Here is an 8,572-nt window from a genome sequence, read left to right on the forward strand (position 1 = left end):
TTTAAAATGTGTTATAGACATCCAGGATTGGTTTGACTTTTTCTCATAGCTTTTGCAAATTACTGTTAAAAATGGATTTTTTTAAAACCTTAATAACTTTTGGCAACAGCCTCCAACACTCATACTCCCATAGGTCAAAAGTTAGGGAATTTCATGGACTATAAGCCTACGGTACTAACTTTTTGGCCAATCGCAGTTTTTCTCATAGTTTGACGATTTTTCTAGAATAAACATTTTACAATGTTAGTTTTTTCCCTGTAGGCCGCCATAGCGGCATTTTTTGGTCTCAATTTTATCATATTCGGAATCCTCGGACAATTTCACGTAAGTTAGAAGTATTGGAGTTGTAAATTTGATTGAAAAAATTGCCGTTTAGAATGAATTAAAATATTTTTTAACAATTCGTTGGATTGGGGGTAAAACAGGTTTTCGCCTACTTGATACAGCATTTCGACGTCGTCGTGCTATCTTGTCGCACCCGCCATTTTGACGTTCCGAGAAAAACGCGTTTTAATGTTTGACCTTGAATAAACAAAAACGAAAGCACGCAATGTAAACAATGACAAACACGTTTTGTTTGGCTGACCATTCTGTGCATTGTCCCGAAGTTTGGTTGAAGTTGGTTGCTGGAGTCCCGAGTTATAATTAAAAATATTTACGGTAGTCTAACTTGTACGTGCGTCAAACGCATCCTGACCTGAAATCCCTTTGCCCTTTGTCGCACTTACATCAATTTTCAGGGAGTGGCAAGATAGCACGACAGGATTGAAACTTCTTTTATATGTAGAGTGACAAAAATTTTCGGAGCTTTTTTGGTTTTCATTGAATATCTCAGGATTGAAATCGAATTTTGGGGATCTGTGAAGGTCAAAAGATGAGGCATTGTGAGCTGCACAAAATAGCGTTCTTAACTCAATTTGGCCTAAAATGCACGTACGACAAGTTAGCACGATGGCGACGATTTGACGTATTGGTCATAGGGTTTAAGATCTTTTTCTTTTTTCAAAAATGTTTTATTTAATTATTTTTTAAAGAAATATTACAACTCCAATACTTCTAACTTACGTGAAATTGTCCGAGAATTCCGAATATGACAAAATTGAGACCAAAAAGTGCCGTCTTCTCGGTCTACAGGGCAAAAACTAACGTTGTAAAATGTTTGTTCTAGAAAAACCGTAAAACTATGAGAAAAACTGCGATTGGCCAAAAAGTTAATACCGTAGGCTTATAGTCCATGAAATTCCCTAACTTTTGACCTATGAGAGTATGAGTGTTGGAGGCTGTTGGGAAAAGTTATTTAGGTTTTAAAACAATCCATTTTTAACAGTAATTTGCAAAAGCTATGAAAAAAAGTAAAACCAATCCTGGATGTCTATAGCACATTTTGAAGGGCTTCAAAAGACCATTCGAATGCATCTAAGAGAGTTGGAATTGATGAAGTTTTACGGAAATGCGAGCAATTTTAAGATTTTTCATGTTTTTTGGATCTCAAACTTCAATGCCCGTTTTACCCCACTTCCCTTTGTCATAGAGGGCTCATATTTGGCATGAGTTCATCTCATGTATAGACAAACAAACCCTGAAAGTTTCATCCAAATCGGAGCACCTCGATACGACCTCTAGAACAAACCGAGCAGAATCTACAAATACTGCCTCTTAAACCTAAGGCTGCCACCCTGAGACTTTCCGCTTATGAGGCGAAACCCGTAACCATTCGGCCACAGGAGGTTGGCCCACCGGATGATAGTGCTTGCCACAACTTTCACTGCAGAGAGCTTTTTCAGATTGGTGTATCCCTTGGGGAAGACCACAATGTACGGAGTTTCGTCCACGGTGGACTTTTCCTTCCGCTTGATGACATGCACCTCCAGTGCGTCCAGCTTCAGATCCCTCTTCAGCAGGTACTTGACCTCGTCCGGTTTCAGTTCATCAGGTAAACCACGAAGAACTACCCGATGATTTCGTTCGCTCCGCCGTTCGTGGGTGTAGAATTCCACTTTCTTCTTCTTGAAGAGCTCTTGAAACTTGTCAAAATCTTTGACAGAGAAGAAACCGCCGGGGCGTCTCCTCCTCCTGCTAGGCTGGCATTGTTGTTGTTTTCGTTTTGCGCTAGCGAGCTGAACTTGTTGTTATTGAGCACATTCTGCTACACTTTTCCTTCTCCGACGACAGCTCCGGTGATCTCAGGGGTCTTCTTCCGCTTCTGATTTCCAGGGATGAGTTGAAAATCATCCGTCTCGGAGGTCTCTTCCACCTCCATCTGTCAAACAACTCGAGGCACGATGCCTTTAGCCCTCACGTCACACACGTCTACACGTCTACGTCTACGGAGCTGTCAGAGCCAAGTCCAGTTGGGAACCTTATTCGTGCAGTTTAATTTTTGGTCGCGTTTTTGGTGTTCACCGAAACAATCTTAAAATTAGTTATAAGGATTTGAGATTCATCTGATTCCATCATTCCCTTGATATTTAATTTCATCCCTTGAATTTAAAAGCTTCCACTTAGTAAATATTTTTTGATGATATGGTAAGATTCAAAGTATAACTACTAAAAAACAAAATACCGTTTTTTCTCGAAAATACCAAAATTTTCACAAAATACTGTATTTTCTCGAAAATACTAGAAGTATAATTATCAAACGATTCCAAATTTTACATGTATTTTAACTGTTTTGATGTTTTTTGAAGGAAAGAGCAGTCAAAATTTCGCTTCGTCTGAAACCCGTATTGCGAAAATGAAAAATTAAGTATTTTCAGCAAAATACAGTTTTTTTTGTAAAAAAATTTAGTAATCCACTAAAATAAAACTCTAAAACAGTTAAAATACATGCGAAATTTCGAATCTTTTGATACCCATATTGCGATTCATAATTTTTTTAGTATTTTCGAGAAATTGCGGTATTTTGTTAAAATTTTAGTATTTCTTTAAAAAAAACTCTAAAACATTTAAAAAACATGCCACAAGTCGAATCGTTTGATACCCATATTGCAAATTTATTTTTTTTGTATTTTCGAGGAAATACGGTATTTATGAAAATTTGAGTATTTCGTTCTAAAAACTCCAAAACAGTTAAAATACATGCAAAATTTCAAATCGTTTAATATCCGAATTGCGAATTCAAAAAAATGAGTATTTTCGAGAAAATACGGTATATCGTGAAAATTTGAGAATTTACTTCAAAAAACTCTAAAGCAGTTAAAATACACGCATAATTTCGAATCGTTTGATACCCATATTGCAAATTATAAAAAATATAGTACTTTCAAAAAATACGGTATTTTGTGAATTTAAACTTCGAAACTTACCATATTATCAAAAAAATATTCACTAAGAGGAAGCTTCTAAATTCAACATAATTTGATTGGTTTTACACAATTTTAGAAATATATTAAATATAAGTTATCGTCCATTACCGTGAATAAAATTATCGCCGATAGAATTATCAAAATAACGATAACGATAACCATTTTTTTTATAAAATATAGTTTTATTAGATGATAAATTAAACAAGTAGATGTATTAATCACATGTGGTGTTCATCATAATATTTGTAGGGATTGCGGTACCCTTTTCGACGTCTTCTCGTATACAGTCATTCCACATATTCGGAACGGTTTCCAGATCGGCCAATGTTCAAAAAATCATACACACTTCGAAAAAATCGTGTAATATTCTGTCTTTTTGATGCACATAACTGGAGCGTCAAATAAGACATAAAATTACATCGGATTTGGAAATCACTTGACCCAAACTGTCAACCGACTAGGTCGTGTAAAATTACATCAAACGCAATTCATAGGAAACCATTCCTATTGGAATTGCAAATTATTGGATTTTTGGATTAAATTAATTGGACATAGGAAAACACACCATATTTATATTGATTAATCTTAGTTTTATTAGCGCTTTATGATTAAATTCGAATAAATACAGTTGCAAGAGTGTTTTGCCCAAGAACGGAAGGCTAACTTAGAACCATTTGCACTCGATTAGCACTTGCAATAGCTTGAATCAACTATGATCTGCCCCACCGAGGTGCAGATTAACGGATGTCCACCACTTTTCCTCCATCATCCACCACCGGAATGCCCAGTGAAGCCAGGCCACTAAACAAATAACAGTCATCGCGTTCAGCACGTAGCTTAGCTAGCCGCAAACCCTCCAGCGTCGTCGTTCTCACGTCGTCACAAACGTTCCCCCGCTGGCTGCAGCCGAGGCCCCAACCGACGAAAAACCTGCTTCAATCGATCGTTTCAAAATATGATGTAAGTCGTCCATTTGTTTGAGGCCTTCCTTTTTCCGTGTCACGAAACTCCTTATCTTGCCACCAGGCTCGACGACCACATCCGGCATCGTCAGACCGACATCGCCTTGCAAACGAACCAGCTACACCGGAACAACACCGTTGGTACCGAAAGTGATCTCCATCGCGAAATGCCACCGACTGCACAAACTGACTGCCTCCCCGGGGCACAAACAACCGTGATCAGCACCTGGAACCGGCAGTCGTCCGTCGCTAGCAGGACCACGGATCGGATTTAGGGAGTTTGCCCGGAAGAGGGATGGAGATGTTTCTGGCTGGAAAGATTTGTTCGGAATTCAATTTAATTGGGCTCAAATTTTAAGAAATATTCTGTACACTTACCTTGGCAATCGATTTTATAAAGATTTTCAGCTCAAGAAGTGTCGAAAGCTGAGAAAATCGAATTTCTCTCGGGACAACTTATCCGCGTCAATTTTTCAATCGGAATCCATCATGGCTGACGTTTGCTGCACTGTGAAGTGAAAGGCACCAAAACAGCGTACAATCGGGTTAAATTTGAAGTAAAATTAAATCATTGCACAGAATATTACACGACAAACGACGCTCCAATCATGTGCATCATATGTGATGTAATATCCAGTTAAAATTGATTTATTGTTACATTTTATAAGATTCAAATTTCTGCTTTAGTTAGAAAATGTGAATTTAGTCATTCTGCGTCAAATCAAACATAATATTACGTTTGATTTTAGGTTACATGACAAGTTTTTACGCCAAGTTTTGAATTACGTTTGATGTAATATCCATTATTTTTTAGTGTGTAGCAAATCGATTATTGAACTTAATGATTCGCTTTTGAAAGCTTTTCTTGCGTTCTTTTGAATGCTGTATCAAACATCTGAAAATCTTGACTTTTATATGAAGTTTTTGAAGAATTACTTTGACCCTTGAAATCCACAAATTCGGAACACTTTTTTCTTACGAATGTAAACAAACTTTGGATCTCTCCAGGAGTACATATTTATTACCAAATAATGACTTCACACACTGAAATCAATGAAACTCAAGCTTAGTGATGTTTTATACATGGTTTGATAACTTTTTTTGTGAAAATATCAGTTAAATCCAGGTGTTCCACAATTGTGGGAGGCACAATAACATCCCACAATTATGAAACAGGCCATTTGGAGGCAGTGTTTTGCTGCTCTAGACAAAATAGTCTTGGAATGAAGTTTTTTGTTAAAAAAAAGTACTACTTTTACTAGTGAAATAGCAAGATAATGTCCAAATGAAGGTTCTAAAAATAGTAAGATCGACAGAAAAGCTACTTTTGGCATGCTATTGACAAATTATCATAAAAGTGTTCCGAATTCGTGGGTGTTCCGAATATGTGGGATGACTGTAACTATTGTTTGTTTGTTTCGCCAGTTCTGCTTCGTTCTCATCATTGGTTTTCTCTTCGTTTTCGTCGTTGTCTTCTTCTACTGCAGAGATATCCATAGGTTTGGACTAAAGTGCCTAATAGAAAGTGTAAAGTGCCTAATAGAAAGTGGGGACACGAGAAACTGAGAATCCAGCGATTTTCGGTCAAAAAATTTAGCACCCCCAAGATCTTACACTTAAGGTGCTTACAATCTTTACTTCGCCCATAGGATTTGTCAAAAAATGAACACCTTCCATTTATACGCTTGGTAAAATTTGATTGACCAACTGTGAGTGGCATTGCATTTTGAGTGCCTTGTCCCCACTTTCTATTAGGCACTTTACTAAAGCTGAAATCTGGCCAATTTTCATATTTTTTGTCAACACGTGACAAAAAATGTCATGCAACATAAATTGATGTTGCAAGGTACCCAGTAAATTCAATTCCAATTCTGAAACGGAATCTAACTAGAATCGTATACGAATTCTGTTTCAAACGCAGCAACCGTGTTCAAACCCGATGTTGTAGATTTGATGAGATATCCGTGGTCATCAAGAACTACCAGAAGTTGAGGCCCTTGGGTCTACCACCGCAACAAGAAAATTGTCGATAGATTTCGACTCATGAACATATTCGAATAGCTACAGTGGGTACAGTGGACTAATTTGTTGATGTGTTGAAATGTCCAAGGTCATCCAGAACTCCCTGAAGTTGAGGCCTTTGAGTCTACCATCGTACCAAGCAAGAGGTCGATAGATTTCGACTCCGCAACATAAGCGAATAGCTTCAGTGGCTATGGTAGACTACTTTGGATTTCTAACATTAAAAAGCACGTGGTTGGCCGTATTCTCATCCTCATCAAAAGTTTTTTGCAACTATATTTCGAAAATAAATACTTTGAATATATTTTTAGAAAAGAGTTAGTTAATTTCAGAGCATAAATTTAAATTTATTTAAAAAAAAATAGCATAATCAAAATCAAGTTGGTGTGAATCAGCATGTGACTCCTGTGATGCACTGCAGTCTACATCCATGCTTATTCTTGCAAGTGGCAATTGACTACGAGATGGCGTTAGTGTATCACCCGCCATGTATTTACACACGATTTTCAAATTATGTTGCCCTAACTGCTACGTCTGTTGTCTGAGGTATAGCAAAGGAAAAAAAATGTCTTTAGGTGCACACTTTTGTCCCACTCTACTCTACTGACGGTACTTTTGAACGCAGTAATCGATGTTCCAACTGCTTTTAAGATGAAATATAGCATACTTTTTTCTAAAGGTTCTGCCTGTGTAACACGTAGGTGACATTCGAAAAGTTCTCTAAAAATTATTCAATTTTCAATATGACTTACGCTCAGTCCTAATAATCTGGGTGCAGAATAGTTGTCCGCAAAGTGGCCTCAATTTAGAACTGTCAAAGCGGAACCAATTTACTGTTCGCATAATTATACCAAGAAGTGGCAAGTATTGTGATTGATCTATAATTTATTTAGTCACGAATAAAAAAAATCGATGGCTATTGAGGTATTCGAAGTCAAAACATCTTAATAAGAGGGTTGAATTCGAGTTTTTCATAATTCGTCGCTAAAATTTCATAATCGCTATGTCTCACGCAAAACCTATGTTTATGACGCTTGTTTAAATGTTAGCGACGAATTATCAATAACTATGAATAGTACTTTTCACATAATATTGGATAATCTTACTCCGATATTATCACTACACATCAAAGATACATAATCTCGGAACTTCCATTCGGTTGCTCTTCTGGTTCACGAAATTCCACCCACTTTTGAAACAATTTTTCATCACGTGGAAAACAAAAAAAGGCCTCTTTTGGCCGCCCATTGTTTAGTCTACGAAGAAAAAAGTGCGAAGCACTTAATTTTTCATCGAAAACATCAACATCAACAGATCCAAAATCTGGAGTTTTTTTTTAAAAGGTCCATTGAACCAAATTTTAAGTTTTTGGTTTTTGGGTGTTTTTTAATACCCCTGACTCAAGGCCGTTTCAAAAACACCCAAAAAGCAAAAACTGGAAATTTGGTTTATTGGACCTTTTCAAAAAAAAAAAAACTCCAGAAATGTTTCATAATAATTCACTTCAGCAGCAAAAAATATGTCACGCTTGAGCTTGAACATAGCCTTCTACTTTGTTTATGTTTACAGCTGTAGTGCAGTTGTATTAGTGGGGAGCAGTGGGGAGCTTTCGAAAATCACGTTACGCGTTCTGTCTTTTCAGCACCCAGCTAATAATGTTCAAAAGCTAATAACCTCAAAATAATCTCTTTTTTATTCTATAAACTATCGTTCTACTCAAGCTCAGTGCCCCACCAGCGTCCCAGCTTTGACAAAATTCAATTTGCACACGACTTTAATAAACTTTGCAGGGTCTATTTATTATCCACTTGAAACACGCTTCTCAACTCAAGGCCCTCCGTGACTCTTCTCGCCCTCGACGTCCCTCCAAAGCTCGCACGAAATTGGTTGTAAAAGATTATGATTTCCCATATATTTTCCCATATTTTTTCACCCGCCACACATTTTATGCAAACAACACCAACCAGCCGCCTTTCGACCTTCATCATCCGTCGATGGGAGGAAAAATCACACCCTTCTATAGAACCCCTCTCTTGGGGAGGGGGAGGGGGACCTGACAATCCCCCATTATTGCCAGTTACTTCCGATCTTTGTCAAAATTCAAAATATCACCTCTTCGCTCTTCTTACGGTGTAAAACGGGTTTTCGCAGCTTGTTCCTGGGGGTTGGTGCCACCGTAACTTCCGATCAGACTCTTTACCTTCTGTAAGTTTTGAATGGTTCTAGCAACACTGGTTGACAAAAAAAATGTTTCAAAAATTTCAAAAAATATGTATTTTTGTT

The 8,572-nt window shown here is 37.3% G+C and overlaps 1 long non-coding RNA gene across 1 annotated transcript; it reads right to left on the reverse strand.

The window, feature by feature from the left end:
• Nucleotides 1–4,147: 4,147 nt before the first annotated feature.
• Nucleotides 4,148–4,790, reverse strand: LOC119769978. The gene is made up of 2 exons (XR_005278608.1): nt 4,646–4,790; nt 4,148–4,578 (listed from the first exon to the last, which is right to left on the reverse strand). It is a non-coding gene; the product is annotated as an uncharacterized LOC119769978 (long non-coding RNA).
• Nucleotides 4,791–8,572: the final 3,782 nt, after the last annotated feature.

This window comes from Culex quinquefasciatus, chromosome 3 (genome assembly GCF_015732765.1).
Source record: "Culex quinquefasciatus strain JHB chromosome 3, VPISU_Cqui_1.0_pri_paternal, whole genome shotgun sequence".
Lineage (NCBI taxonomy): Eukaryota > Metazoa > Arthropoda > Insecta > Diptera > Culicidae > Culex > Culex quinquefasciatus.